A 14,705-nucleotide genomic window follows, 5' to 3' on the forward strand; every position below is an offset into this window, starting at 1 on the left:
AGTAGTGCTAACAATTTACACTCAATTCCCAGTGTTCCTTCTCTGGGTGTAGTTGTTTCTGTCCATCATTGATAAACTGGAAGTGAATTAGATCTTCTTTATGTTGAAGATAATCAGAATATATCTTTATACAGCATCATTGTTGAAGTACATAGTGGTCTCCTTGTTCTGCTCATTTCACTCAGCATCAGTTCATATAAGTCTCTCCAAACCTCTCTGTATTCATCCTGCTGGTCATTTCTTATAAAACAATAATATTCCATAACATTCATATGCCATAATTTACCTAACCATTCTCCAATTGATGGGCATCCATTCATAAAATAAATGAATGAATAAATTTCGAAGATTGTATTTCGTCTCTCTTTTGCAATTACATGTAAAACCAAATTTTTATCATTTGGGTTTTTTTTTTTTTTTTAGTTCCCAAAATCTATCCCTCTCCCTCCACCACCCTTGCTTAGGATAGTAAGCAATCTAACTTGGGTTATACATAGGCCATCATATAAAACATATTTCCATATTAGTCATTTTGCGGAAGAAAACAAACTAAAAAGAAAGGTGAAAAATAGTATGCTTGAACTATATTCAGATACCATCAGTTCCTTCTCTGTAGTGGATAGCATTTTTATCACTAGTCCTTTGGAACTGTCTTAGATCACTATGTGGTTGAGAATAACTAAGTCATTCACAGTTGTTGACCATATAATACTGCTGTTGTTCTATTCTCCTGGTTCTGCTCACTTCATTATGCATCAATTTATGTAAGTAATTTCAGGTTTTCTGAAATCATCCTGTCCTTTATTTCTTATAGCACATTATATTCCATTGCAATCTTTTACTGCAACTTATTCAGTCTTTCCCCAGTTGATGGACATCCTTCCAATTTCCAATTCTTAGTCACCATGAAAAAAAAAAAAAGGTGTGCTAATAGGTCCTTTTCCTCTTCTTTTTTAATCTCTTTAGAATATTGCTCTAGTAATGGTATTGCTGGGTATGCATAATTTTATGGCCCTTTGGGCACAGTTTCAAATTGCTGTCTCCTCAGAATGGTTGTATTAGTGTATTAGTGCCCTAGTTTTCCATATTCCCTCCAATATTTACCATTTTCCTTTTCTGTCATATTAGCCAATCTGACAAGTATAAGGTGGTAGGTATCTCAGAATTATTTTAATTGGCATTCCTACAATTAACATTTTTTCAATGGTTATGGATTTCTTTGTCCAAAAAGTACCTGTTCATATCCTGTGTTCATTTATCAACTGGGGATTAATTTGCATTTTTATAAATTTGACTTAGTTCTCTATATTCGAGAAATGAGGCCTTTCTCAAAGACAGCTTTTGTAAAAGAAACTTTTTTCACCACTTCTCTGTTTTCCTTTCTAATTTTGTTTGCATCAGTTTTGTGTAAAACCTTTTAAATTTAATATAATCAAAATTATGCATTTTATATTTCACAGTTTGGTTCCAAAGTCTTCCCTTATAAATGTGTGTATACATGCATATGTATGTGTGTATACACCCACACAAACACATATACACACATACACACACACACATATATATGAGATTCCATGTATGTATGTATAAATCATGTACCATTTTGACCTTACCTTGGTATACAGTATGAGATGTTGGTCTATAGCTAATTTCTACCATATCATTAGCAAAGAATTGAAAAAGGAGTTGAGATGCCCATCAATAGGGGAATGGCTTGACAACTAATAATAATGGTAATTTCTGCCATACCACTTTACAGTTTTTGAAAAATAATGAGTTTTTGTCCCCAAAACTTAGATCTTTGGGTTTATTAAAACTACATTACTATGGTCATTTAATACAATATATTGTGTATCTAATCTGTTCCATTGCTCTACCACTCTCTTTTGATAGATATTTCAACATAATTGGTTTCTTTTGTAATTGTATGTATTTTATATTATGCATTTCAAAATAGCCTGAGAAATGGTTCATAAGTTTCAAAAAACTGATTATGATAGGAACACAAAAAAAAGTTTAGAACTTCTGTATTAATGAGATCTCTAAGACTGGTTTCAAGAGAAGAGTCGAAAACTAGTAACAGGGGATTAAGAAGGAAAACGGAGACAATGGGCAGAGAATAAATAAATGTTCATGAAATCCATGTAGCAGTGAGAGCAGAAAGAAACAGGAGAGCTATATCAAAGAGAAGATTTTTTTCATCGTGAAGGAGACTTGAATATATCTGAAAGCAAAGGGGAAGGAGACAATAAATTGAAGATGCTAGTAAAGTAGCATAGGATAAATATCGAAGCAAATAATTGCTAAGGTATGGAATCTACAGTATAAATGGAGAGGTTAACATTTCAGGAGAGGAAGGACAAATTATTTCTGAGATGAAAAAGAAAAAGAAAATTGTTGTAGAAATAGAAATCTGTTGAAGTGAAGAGATATGTTATCTTATACCAGATGCCTTCTTATTAGTAAAGTCAGAAAAAAAAAATGGTAAAGGGTAGTTAAAGACCAGCTCTCCCTTTGGTAGAAGTGACTTGTTTTTCTGGATTGATGCATATTTAATGATATACTACAGTTAAAAATGTAATAAAGGAGCTTTTGAAAGAATTATCATAGAAACCACACAGGCAATGCAAAAAAAAAAAAAAAAAAAAAAAGGAATGAAGTAGAGTCAATTCTACAGGAAAAGAAAGTAATCAATTTATGAGGTGTCAAGTAAGCTTAGCAGACCAGAAGAGTAATTGAGAAGGTAGTTTTAGATCTAGAGTCATCTCCATCAGCTGATAGCAAGAAGAGACAAGTCTGGGTGGAGTACTTCATGGATCAAAGCACTACCTTCACTCACAGTCATCCTGCTAGACAACTTACTTGGCCTTTCTTGGCTTCAGCTTTTTCACTTTTTGATGAGATGACCAGATCTGAATAGATAATTCCTCAGGTCCCATCCCATTCTATGACTAGAATATATACTCCAAGGAGATATAGGAGCCCAAAACAAAACAAAACCCAAACCCAAGATAAAATCAAATAGGATTCAAGCAGGGCAAGACTCATGAATAAATTATTTTCTATTCAGGTAGGGTGCTGGCTTCAGACTGGGTCCATGAAAAGCTTAAGAAATTAGGATCAACATTATATATTTCAAGAATACTATATGATGATCAATTCTGATGGACGTGGCCCTCTTCAACAATGAGATGATCCAAATCAGTTCCAATAGAGCAGTAATGAACTGAGCCAGCTACACCCAGCGAAAGAACTCTGGAAGATGAGTATAAACCACTACATAGAATTCCCAATGCCTCTGTTTTTGTCCGCCTCCTTTTTTAATTTCCTTCACAGGCTAATTGTACACTATTTCAAAGTCCGATTCTTTTTGTACAGCAAAACAGCTGTTTGGACATGTATACATATATTGTATTTAGTTTATATTTTAACATATTTAACATGAATCGGTCAACTTGCCATCTGGGGGAAGGGGTGAGGGGAAGGAGGGGAAAAGTTGGAACAAAAGGTTTTGCAATTGTCAATGCTGAAAAATTACCCATGCATATATCTTGTAAATAAAAAAGCTATAATAATAAAAAAAAAGAAATTATGATCAAATATATTTCATAACAGAAATTAGACTTGGAGGAGTCTAAAAAAACTAAATTTTCAAATTAATATTTTTATTAAGAGCAGAGAAAGACAATTGAACAACCTATACCAACCTGTTCCCCACTTTTACAAACATGTCTATCTCTCTCCCATCTTTAAAAAAAAATCTCATTTGCTTCAGGCACCTCTGCTAGTTATCTATCATTCTAGAACTCTTCTCTGGCTAAATTCCTAAAAAAGTCTGCACTTTTTTACATCTGATGCCTCCATTTTTCTTAATCTTTGGTCTAGCTTCTAACTTCATCATTTGCCTGAAATAGTTCTCTCCAAAGTTACCAATGATCATTTAATCATCAAAACCTAATGGCCTTTTCTCAATCCTCAATTTTCTTGACCTCTTTGCAGCCTCTGACACTGCCAATCTTCTGTTGAATACTCTCCTCTCCAGGTTTTTCTTCTGGTTTTCCTCCTACCTGTCAGACTGCTCCTTCTAAGCCAACAATCGGATCTTCATCCAGCTCAAACCCTATTACTGTAGATATCCCCCTGAGGTTGTCTCCCACCTTTGTCTCCTGGATTTCTTCAAATCTTAAATTTCTTAAAATGCCATCTTCTGTAACAAGCTTTTCCCAATCTCCTTAATGCTAGTGTCTCCCCTGTAAATTATCTCTAATTTATCTTTCCTATATCATGTTTGTGTATACATAAAGGTTTGATTGTTATCTCTTCCATTCAACTATTAATTTTGAAAAGAGGAACTGTTTTACTGGTCTTTGTATTCCAATCACTTAGCATAGTCCTGATACAGAGTAAGTACTTTAAAAATGCTCTTTGACAGACTTTTTTTGCTCCTTCCTATATATGTATCTCACCCCCAAAAAGAAAGTTTCTTGAGGGCTATTTTCACTTTTATCTGGCACACAGTAGGTATTTAATAAATGCTTGCTGAATTGAACAAAATCCTTAAAGGCCTCCCAGAATATCCCCACAATAAGCATAAAAATAATCTTGGAGGTAGTCATTCCTAAATTGAGAATAGCAACATGACTTCAGTATTTTATTTTCAGACTTTTCTCTGATATTATTGAAAAGCCACAGTGATACATTTGTTTGTTTTTGAGATTTTCCCCTTTCTCGTGTTTACTCACCAGCACCCCAGTTATCTGGTCTATTACAATAGACTTGTCATCTGTGTCTCTGCCTCTGGTCTCCTTACCATTCTATATTTTACACAATTTCTAAATATTCCAAGTCTACAAATACTACCACATGATACAGCCGTATATGAGATATGGAAGGGATTTTGAAAGTCACCTTTCTAACTAAATCATATAAAGATAAGGAAACCAAGGCTCAGAGAGGCATGCTGGTAGTCAAAAGGATTAAGAGGTGGACCATTCTGAACCCTTCCTATGAAACCAGGCTACCACTCATTAGCCTTCTCAAAAAGCTACTCATGATGGCCTCTAAGGAGCTTAATCTGATTCATTAATATTTTCTTAAGTTTAAACAACCAAACAAACAATAAATCAAGCTGATTTGTGACATTTGCCAGTTTCAGAGGCATAAATGCTCACTTTGAAAATTTAACAATTATCTTCCAGAGCATGCCAGTTCTTTCTAGCTAATTTCATTCTACTCCCCTTCACCCTCTCTACTTTCAAGGAAATTCCTCCAATCCTGTCTTATCTCCAGAATTCTTTAGAGCTCCAGGACATGAATACCTCTTCTTTTAAAGCTTAGCTAAGATTCCCCCTCTTTTAATAAATCTTCCCTGATCTACCTAGCTAAAATAATCTCCCCTTCCTCAAATTTCCCTGGAGTATACATTATCACATTCTTATCTGTGTAAATGTCATATTACCATCTCCACTTAGATTTGAGACCAAAGTTACATTTCTAAGTTTTGCTATCCTTTTGCCTAACAAGACACTTCAATATTTCCAATCCAATAAGCATTTATTAAACATCTACTATGTACAGAGCACCAAGCTAGATGGTTGGACTATAATGATAAAATTTTTTTTTAAAGCCTACTTGAATGGAATTTACATTCAGGAACCCCTAAATTCTATGCATAGACTCCTTGGAGATCTACAGATCCTTGTTTAATAACCTTTTTTTAAATCAGAAATGTTGCAAATAAAAAGATATATATATATAGATATGTAAATATATCTATATATAAAAGATATATATATATATATGAAAGAAATAGGACAGAACACTAACAACTTAAGGAGATGAGGAAATTATTCCCAGAGGTGGCACAAGAGCCAAGTCAAAAGCCAGGGGTAGAAAGGGAGGACATTCAGACATGAGAAACAGCTTTTGCAAAAGCATCGAACTGGCAGAGGGAGTGACAAGTTTGGGAAATAGAAGTTAGATCCTTTTGACTGAAATGTAGAATATATATAAGGAACTAATGTCAAATGGGTCTAGAAAGATAGGTTGGAGCTAGATTATGAAGAACTTCTATTTTACAGCAGAACAACAGGGAAACTGCTAACAGCTATAGAAGAGGGGAATAATAAGTTTAGACATGCTTGAGGAGGAGGATTATGGCATCTTTATGAAGGACAGATTAGAGAATGACCCAGGAATCCCATCAAGGTTTGTACCAACAGTCATTCATTGAGAGGGATGAAAAGAATAGGTGTCTCAGGTGACAAAACTGGAACCTGGGCAGATCAAGGAAGCAACAGCCAAGAAAACAATATAGGATATTTTAACAGTTTTTCATAAATACACATTCTTACCTTCTCTAAAGTCCTAGACCGATGCCTTATAATGTGGAAGTGATTTTTGGTTTTCAAAGGCCACATTAACTATGAGAAAATAAGGGCATGCATCCATATACTAAGTGTGTGATAATGTTTATTGAAAATATTAAAATTTGAATATTTCATGTTTTATATGATTTTATATAGTCATTATTGCTTGCTTTTTTCAAAAAGTGGAGAAGAGATAAGAGGGAGGAAAAGAATTTGAAACTCAAAATTTTAAAAGGAATGTCAAAATATATTTTAAAATATAATTGGGAAATATTTAATTAAGTAAATAAAAAAATTTTTTAAGTTAAATATTTCAGTTTAAAAGATGTATTTGCATACTGTGGAGATAGGTGGCAGAGGATCTGTTAAGTGACAATCACACTCTAGGATCACCACAAAATTGGGGGGGGGGGGAGAGAAGATGTCCCCTAGTAGAAGTATCAGGTGGCTTTGTAGAGGTAGATCTTCCCTGCTAAAAGAAGCTTGTGATAACAGCAAATCAAATTGGCTCCAAGAGGGAACTCTTGTCAGGAGGGAGGAGGAGGGCCAGAGACAATTGGCAAAATCATAGTGCAGAGTGGGCTGGTAAATTATCAAGGGGGGGGAAAGATTGCTGGGAAGCATCTAAGGCTCAGTTTCTTCCTCCCTCCTTCACTGTTTGTCTCAATCTCACATAAAGCTGTGGAGAATTCAGTTCTCAAACCCACAGAGCTAATATTTACCTTTCCCATCCCCCACTCCTCCCTCACACCCACACCCAGCATCCCACAGCCCCAACTGCTAAAGGTCAAACTGATGACTGTTCTTTAGAACAGTTGTTCTTTCACTCACCTTTCCCATCTACTGCCAAAAAGAAAGGAAGAAAAAAAGAAAAAGCAATGTTTTTGCTATACTTTCCCAACACCACCATCCTGACTGAGAGCCAGCAGGAGAAAGCCTCAAACCTTGTTTTTTTCTCCCCCACCCCCTCTCACCACACGCTCAGCGTTTCCCTTCCTTCTTGCTGAGGTCCCAGTGGAGATGACCACATTTATTAATTACTCAGCAAGAGGAACTCCCCTTTGGCCACTGGACTCTCAAATGTTCAAGACATAGATGCAATAAAAAGGATTTATGGCTTTCATTTTCTTATTTTTACACAATCGCTAATGCTACTGAGATGCCCAAGAGGCATTGACTTGCAGCCGGACCCAGAAGGAGGGGAAGGATTGCCTAATATTACACTTCTCTTGGTTAAAGATATTTTGGCTCAGGCAAAGTCTCATGGTGAGAGAGGAAAGAGAGAAAGGGACAGGACTGTATCATACAGGAAAATAAAGATAAAAAATGTTTTCCTTTGGGATGAAACAGAACTGGGAGGGATCTGAAGGGTAGGTGTCTCAGGTGATAAGGCTAGGTAGGTCAGGGAAGCACCAGCCAAGAGAACAATATGGGGAATCTTAATACTTTTTCATAAATCCGCACACTCTTACCTCCCCTAAAGTTCCATTATTCCAATGCCTTAAAATGTGAAAGTGACTTTTGATTTTCAAAGGTCATGTTAGTCAAGCTCCAACTCTCAGAGTTCCTATGAAGCTGAAGGGTTCAAGGGAGCCATTGTGAGCCTGTCCATTGGACCTGTCAATAACTGGTATCTACTGTCCAAAGACCAGCCTCCATAAGTTCAAAGAGGCACATCATCAGATGATTGGGTACGAAGGGATGATCCCCCACCCCCAGCAATTCCTGCAGAATACTAGGGAGGAGTTATGAACTGTTTCAAGGGATGGAATCCTCAAATTTCTGAAATTAAAGATCTTAAAACTATTTAAATACATATTTTTTAATTTTGATTTTATTTTTAGTTTATGGAATAAAACAAGCATTTCCATATCAGTATTTTATGATTACACATGAAAATACAAATTTATTATGTACAAAACTGCTCTTCCTTTTAAATTTAAAATAGCTATTATGTAATTTTTTTTTCTTTTTTTCCTTCCCTCACCTCTCTTCCCCTCCACCCCCTTAAAAAAAATATTTCTTTCAATACAGAAGCAACATAGTAGAGTGGAAAGAGGACTTTCTGAAATTGGAAAACCTGGCTTTGGATGGCACCTGATGCCTATCATCTTGGGCTGTTCATTTAAACTTCTCAGGGCTTCACTTTCCTGACCTTTAAACTGAGGCAGTTAATGAGATAGCTCTATGAGATCTTTTAGTTCTCAGAGTATAATCATATATCAATATTGATTTTGTGCAAGTCAAGTTACATATCTTATAATGAAGGCCCCAAATTTTCAGTGAGCAACAAAATACAGAGGACATGATTTTCAAATGCAAGGAGGAGTAATTTCCCAAATCTGACCTAGAGTAAACAAATACCATGTATCAATTCTCCTGGAAGAAGCTGAAGTCTAACAGAAGTCCATGACTCCTGAAGAATATCTAGATCTCTTGCTGGCTATTAAGGAAGAGAAGCTGCCCAGCTGAGAATGCCAAGTCAGAAGCAGGCAAGGGACCTCTCACAGGACTGAGGGCCTCAATCAAGGAACACCTAAGATACCTTTATTTAAGTCTTGATCACACTGGTGACCTTGCAAACCCCTCAGCGTCCCCAATTGTAAAATAAAGATGTCCTCTAATACTACTTCTAACCAGCATTCCTTTATCAGGCTGATCTTTAGCAACATCCTTACTTATAATGAACCTTGTTGATGGACCTAGCAGCTTTTTCCCTTAAAAAGAATGCTAAACTAAATCCAGGTCCTAACTATCCTATTTTATTTTACATGAAAACAACTTTACTCTAAAAATCCTCCTAAAGAAATTTGAGCTCTCAGCTGCACTCCCTAACCATTAGCTTGAACAAGTCGCTGTACCTCCCTAGGCCTTAGTTTTTATCTCTGATAGAAGGCTGCTAAAGTGCCTTTTTACTCCAGATCTAAGGATTCTATGAGATCCAGTGGCATTGGAAAGGATCTGTTTTCGGTCCTGATTGTGCTGACAACTAGTGATGTGACTGTGGACACGTCAGCAAATCTTGCTGGGTTTTCATTTCTTTATCTATAAAATGAAGGGATTTGACTCTGAGATCTCCTCCAGTCCTATCATTCTGCAAATCTAAATAAAGTTGTTACAGCATCTTCCAGCTGCCTCCTATTACTGTAATGCCTTGCTGCCGTCATCTGTCCTCCTAATTATCCTTTTAAAGAAGCATCTGTTGGCTTTCTTTTTACTCAGTTGTTTTGTTGATTACTTACAACCCATCTTAAATTAGTTTAATAAGGTAATTATTAGTCTATAAAAATTAATATAACCTAGGTGCCAAAAGCAGTGAAAAGTCAAAACCACATAAGGAGCAGAAAGTAGCGATGTTGGAATATTCTAGCAAGTGATCTTTGAGCTTGCTATTTTGATCTGGCTTCTGTATCTAGTGATACACAGTCTAGAACCAATTATTTATAGGTAAGACCTGAAAGGAGAAATCAGGCTCAAAACCCCTGGTCTAAGAGCTGCACGCTATGTGTAAACGGCTCCCTTGCAAAGGTATACTGCTTAATCTGACTCGGGTAGAGTCCCCACCTATAAGCCCTTTGAGTTGTTGAAGCAGCCAGTGATGCCCTCCTCACTTGCCCTCAGCTAAAATGCCCACAGAATTCTGCAAGTCATTCCCACTCTCCCCCTGAGATGATTTCCATTTATACTGCATATATCTTGTATGGACATGGATCACACAGATATGGACCTTTGCACACTGTCCTTCCCATCAGAATGTGAGCCCCTGAGAGCAGGAACTGGTTTTTGACTTACTTTTTATCCTTAGAGCTCAGCACAGATTAAATGATAAATAAATATTTGTTGAATCACTGACCCCACCTAGCCTGGACGTCTTCATGGGCTTCAAATATAAACAGCTTCCTGGTATACCTGGAGCCTACAATATTGGAAAAAGTTGACTGTTATGGCTGCCAAGCCAAGACATCTAAAGAACTTGCTATGACAGTTGCTGGAGTTTTCAGGGGTACTCAAAAAAGATTTTTGACTGTATCTGGGGAGACAAGTCTTTCCATGTTGAGTTCCCCCAAATCCTCTTTTGCTTTCTTCCTTTTCTCTTAATAATACACAAGCACTAAGGCACTGGACAGTCAACCCACTACACAGGCTCAGTTTAAGATGGGATAATCCCCACCCCCAAATTCTATGACAACAGTGGGGAGATTATCAAAGACACTGAGACAGAAAAGGCAAACGTGTAGGAACAGGATGGAAGAAAAACAGCAGTTTGTAATCACAGAACTGAGATGCTTATCTCAGCTTGACACCCCTCCCCCTGTGAATCAGAAGCAGGTACAACTGACGCTGGTTGTGATCCAGCTGCTTGCCTCTCTGGGGAGAGGGGGGAGAGGGGAGGGGGACAGGTCATGACTGCACAAAACTACTGCTATGCTCCCAGCTGGAAAACTTGTAAGATCATGCAAAATAGGGTCCTCTTCGCCTGCAGTGTTGGGGTAGTGCACTGTGTAAATTAGTATCTATCCCTTATTTACCAGCTCTGAGGAGCCATTTGGAGTTCTGTTGATCTGTCTGTGAACAGGACAAAACTAGCAGAGGGGCGGGGGCCAGCAGAACTACAAACCACATCTCTGAATGATGGAACTTGACTTCAAGAGGACAAGGCCAACTCCCTTTTGAGAATATAAGTACGAGGCACTCCCTACCTCTAGTCCTGACATACCTAGCATGCCCTCAATTGTGACCCAGCTCATTCTTCTGCCAGCAGGACCGAGTACTTCACTTGCTGGCATCCACTCTTGATTTCTCAATATAATGACCTTTCTTCTTCAGCCTGGCTCAACCTGTGAGAGAGAACACAGCCTTTTCCTATTTGTATTTCTTTAAAAAAATCCAGAAAACAAAAACAAACATACAACCCTTCACATAAGAATTTTTTAGGGTTTTTATTACTCAGAACTAAAATTAAAATTCAGTTTACTCATTATTCTCATCGCTCTCTAAATTCTACCTTTTCCTCCTCCTCCTCCTGGATAACCACCTTCCCACCCAGGAAAAACCTCCAGGTTTCCTGGAAAACCTCTCCCTATTCCCCTGAGTGATGAATGTCTACCAGACTAATATTTTGGGAGGGTCCCCAGACATATTTTATTTCCCTCATGGTTCAACCCCTCTCCAGACTGTTTCTCCAATAAGCCACAGGCCACATAGTAATTGCCTAATAAAGACTTTATTTACCTAAAACTGAACATAGAGAATTAAACTAAAATTAAGGAACGTATAAATTTAAAAGTCTCAGGAATTGATCCTTCTCCTTAGTAAAAGAGAAAAAGTAGGCTTTAAATTAAATCTTTTTAGATCTGCCTCCCCCATCCTGTGCTTCCCTACCCCTCTACCCCACCTTACCTAAGGTCTTCTTCCAGCTCTTTTCTTTGAAGTCAGCCAACCTAAATCTGTCTAAACTGAATGTTGTCTAGCTTTATGCTTCTAGCCAAGAGATCTGTTTTAGCAAAGCTGTTAGGTATGTTGGCCTTTCTAAAATGTGCTTTAATTCATAATCCATGGTAGAATAGCTCTAGCCTGCAGCTGATACCTTTCTCCATTTCCTATCCCCTTCTCTTCCAAGCTAGGGTAAACCTCATATTTACCCAGACAGTCTGAGGATCTCCTAAGGTAAAGGTTAGTCCTGCTTTTGGGAAGTTGTCTCCTCTACCTGCTGCCTTTGACTGTCAATTAAGTCCCCCTCCTTTCTAGAAGCCTTGTGGCCAGACCATCATGGTCTTATCCTTTTTCTGTAAGCTTGGCATCCCCATGTTGTCTTTTTCCAGTTCTTATGACCCTTTGGCCCTTTCAAGGCTTTTCCTGGCTTCAAGGTCAAGTTGATACCAACATCTTATGGTAAATGAACACAAGACATCTGTAGTTCCAGCATTCAGCCATACCTGAAGACCCTTTTCTACTGAAAGTGATTTACCAGATTCCAAGTTCACAATTACAGAAATTCCTTAAAGCTACAGTATATAATGACAGAGAATACTCAACATGAATATCAGTAAGACCTGGCACCTCAATCTTATGCTGGTGTATTTAAAAATCATCTATATAAATGCGGAGTTAAGAAAATAAAATTACCCAAAGGGCTATCAAACTATGCATATTCTTTGATCCAGCAGTGGTTCTATTGGGCTTATATTCCAAAAAGATCTTAAAAGAGGGAAAAGGACCCACATGTGCAAAAAATAAATGTTTGTGGCAGCTCTTCTCATAATGGCAAAAAACTGGAAACTACGTGGATGCCCATCAGTTGGAGAATGTCTGAATAAATTGTAGTATATGAATGTTATGGATATTATTTTTCTGTAAGAAATGACCAACAGGATGAATACAGAGAGGTTTGGAGAGACTTACATCAACTGATACTGAGTGAAGTGAACAGAACCAGGAGATTATTATATACTTCAAGAGCAATATTATTGGAAGATCAATTCTGATGAACATGGCTCTCTTCAACAATGAGATGAACCAAATCATTTCAACAGTGAGATAATTGAGGCCAGTTCCAATGATCTTGTGGTGAAAAGAGCCATGTATATCCAGGGAGAGGACTGTGGGAATTGAGTGTGGCTCACAACATAGAATTTTCATTCTTTTTGTTATTGTTTGCTTGCATTTTGTTTTCTCATTTTTTTCCCCTTTTTGATCTGATTTTTCTTGTGCAGAAAGATAATTGTATAAATATGTATCCATATATTGGATTCAGCATATATTTTAATATGTTTAACATATTGGATTGCTTACCATCTAAGAGAGGCTGAGGGAAAAGGGAAAAAAATTTGGAAAACAAGGTTTTGCAAGGATCAATGTTGAAAAATTATCCATGCATGTTTTGAAAATAAAGTTTTAATTATAAAAAAAAAGAAACAGAATTAAAGCACTATTCCTTTTGTCTAGTGTAATAGTAGTCCTTCTGGAAACATTAGGTTGGATTAATAAAATGTTTTCAAAAATGTTGTCAGTTGTGTTGTCTGTGCTGAAAAAAATACCACGTGATGTAACCTTCTGGTGATGAATCTTTCTTTAGAAAAAAGTTTTATTCCTTGGAAAATGGTTCCATTTTCCTCTGGCTCTCAATAGTTTCTACATGAAAACCCCATATCTTGTTAAATTACTTAAAGAGAGTGTTTGGGGTTCAGAAAGGGGGTTGGAGAGAGGAGAAACTGTCTTTATCAATTTATACTTTCACAAAGATTCTATTTTGTAGCTATCCAAATGTAAACAGGATAACCAAAATATTTGTGATATTAAAGTACACTAATGTACACTGCTTAATTTTAAAGGGGGAAAAAGAATAAATTATTGAAGTAGCAAAAATCAACAATTGGTTAACAACCTTCATTTGGATAAAATAAAACCCCTTTAAAAATACTAACTTCTTTCTAATTAAATCTAAGGCAGTGGAATATACTCCATACATCCTGGTCTCCCTACTTATATTTCACTCACCTCTTCCCACCTATCCAAGTCCTTCTACCTGCCCCATTACCATTCAGGGGAACATACTTCCCAGAATCTTAGATTTTTTCCTATCTCTAATCCCCCATATTCAAGCTATTGCCAAGGCTTATCAATTTCTCTTTTATGACATCTTACCCTCTTTTCTCCTCTGATAGTCACCACTCTAATGTAGGCCTTCCCAGTTATCACCTCACATTTCTCCACTCCAATCCATCCTCCATTTAGCCACCAAAGGGATTTCCCTAACATGGTGGTCCAACTATATCATCCCCCTATTCAATAAACAACAGTTACCAGGAGCAATAACAAACTGCTCTATTTGGTTTTCAATTGTCTTCGTAATCCAAACCTCTCTTACTTTTTTAGTCGTCTCACTGCTCACTACATTCTCTTCAATTCGATGAGTCTTGACTTCTTACTATACCACAAATGAAACACTCCATCTCTCAGGGCTCGACATGTTCTCTAGCTGTCCCTCTTCCATCTCATTATCATCTACTGGCTTCTAGGCCATTTCTAATCCCTCTTAATTCTATGGTTTCCCTCTCTTAAATTTTTTTCTAATTATCCTATATATAGCTTGTTGGCATATTTGTGTGTTTGATGTTTTCCCACTAGATTGTGAGCTCTTTGAGGACAGGGACTGCCTTTTTGACTGACTATTTGTACTTCTAATTTCCTCTTAAAATAATACAAGAAAGCTTTCCTAAAACTCCCTTCTCCAAAGTAGTTCCTGCCCTCCCACCCCACCCCCAATTACTTTGCACATATTTTGCATTTTTCTTATTTGTATACAGATAAACACTCAAAAGATTTTAAATTTGAAAT

General features: G+C 36.9%; 1 protein-coding gene across 4 annotated transcripts in view; it reads right to left on the reverse strand.

The window, feature by feature from the left end:
• The window catches only part of INO80C (INO80 complex subunit C), a 55,309-nt gene that overhangs the window by 23,124 nt on the left and 17,480 nt on the right, over positions 1-14,705 (reverse strand). Inside the window, exon 1 of one of the 4 annotated variants that reach the window (XM_074279216.1) lies at positions 7,200-7,217. The exons of the other annotated variants lie outside the window; for them this stretch is intronic. The gene's annotated coding sequence lies outside the window, so the exon portion shown is untranslated. Of the gene's footprint in view, positions 1-7,199; positions 7,218-14,705 lie in introns of those variants that run through there. 4 annotated transcript variants of the gene reach the window in all.

This window comes from Sminthopsis crassicaudata, chromosome 1, assembly GCF_048593235.1.
Source record: "Sminthopsis crassicaudata isolate SCR6 chromosome 1, ASM4859323v1, whole genome shotgun sequence".
NCBI classification, from domain to species: domain Eukaryota; kingdom Metazoa; phylum Chordata; class Mammalia; order Dasyuromorphia; family Dasyuridae; genus Sminthopsis; species Sminthopsis crassicaudata.